The sequence below is a fragment of the Schistocerca piceifrons genome, chromosome 3, assembly GCF_021461385.2.
Source record: "Schistocerca piceifrons isolate TAMUIC-IGC-003096 chromosome 3, iqSchPice1.1, whole genome shotgun sequence".
NCBI classification, from domain to species: domain Eukaryota; kingdom Metazoa; phylum Arthropoda; class Insecta; order Orthoptera; family Acrididae; genus Schistocerca; species Schistocerca piceifrons.
The window spans coordinates 189,282,286-189,283,129 of record NC_060140.1 but is presented as its reverse complement, the minus strand read 5'-3'; the positions used below and the strand labels follow the sequence as shown (position 1 = coordinate 189,283,129).

The following is an 844-nucleotide window of genomic DNA, read 5'->3' as shown; positions in this document are numbered from 1 at the left end:
GAGAGTAGACCGCCTTCAGTAACTGTGGCACATGCATTGACAATGCGCTGACACATGTTTTAGGCGTTGTCGGTGGGTTACGATAGCAAATATCTTTCAATTTTCCCCAAAGAAAGGAGTCCAGAGATGAAAGCTTCGGTGAACGTGCAGGCCATGGTATGGTGCTTGTATGACCAATCCACCTGTCATTAAATATTCTATGTAATACCGCTTCAACTACACGCGTGCTATCTGCTGGAAATCCATCATGTTGAAAGTACATCGCCATTCTGCCATGAAGTGAAACATCCTGTAGTAGAATCGGTAAAACATTAATTACGAAATCGGCGTACATTGCACCATTTAGATTACCATCGATAAAATAAGGACCAATTAGATGTCCTCCCATAATTCAACACCATACATTAACCCGCCAGAGTCGCTGCTGTTCACTTGTCGCAGCCATCGTGGATTTTCCGTTGCCCAACAGTGCCCATTGCCAACGGCCTTGCCGCAGTGGTAACACCGGTTCCTGTCAGATCACCGAAGTTAAGCGCTGTCGGGCTGGGCCAGCAGTTAGATGGGTGACCATCCGGTCTGCCGAGCGCTGTTGGCAAAGCAGTATGCACGCAGCCCTTGTGAGGCAAATTGAGGAGCTACTTGATTGAGAAGAAGCGGCTCTGGTCTCGGAAACTGACATACGGCCGGGAGAGCGATGTGCTGACCACATGCCCCTCCATATCCGCATCCAGTGACGCCTATGGGGTGAATATGACACGGCGGCCGATCGGTACCTTTGGGTCTTCATGGCCTGTTCGGGACGAACAGTGCATGTTATGCTGGTTTACGTTACCTGTGTTTGTGA

At 49.4% G+C, this 844-nt stretch overlaps 1 pseudogene; it reads left to right on the top strand.

The window, feature by feature from the left end:
* The first annotated feature begins 477 nt into the window (after positions 1 to 477).
* Positions 478 to 595, top strand: LOC124790684 (annotated as a pseudogene).
* Positions 596 to 844: the final 249 nt, after the last annotated feature.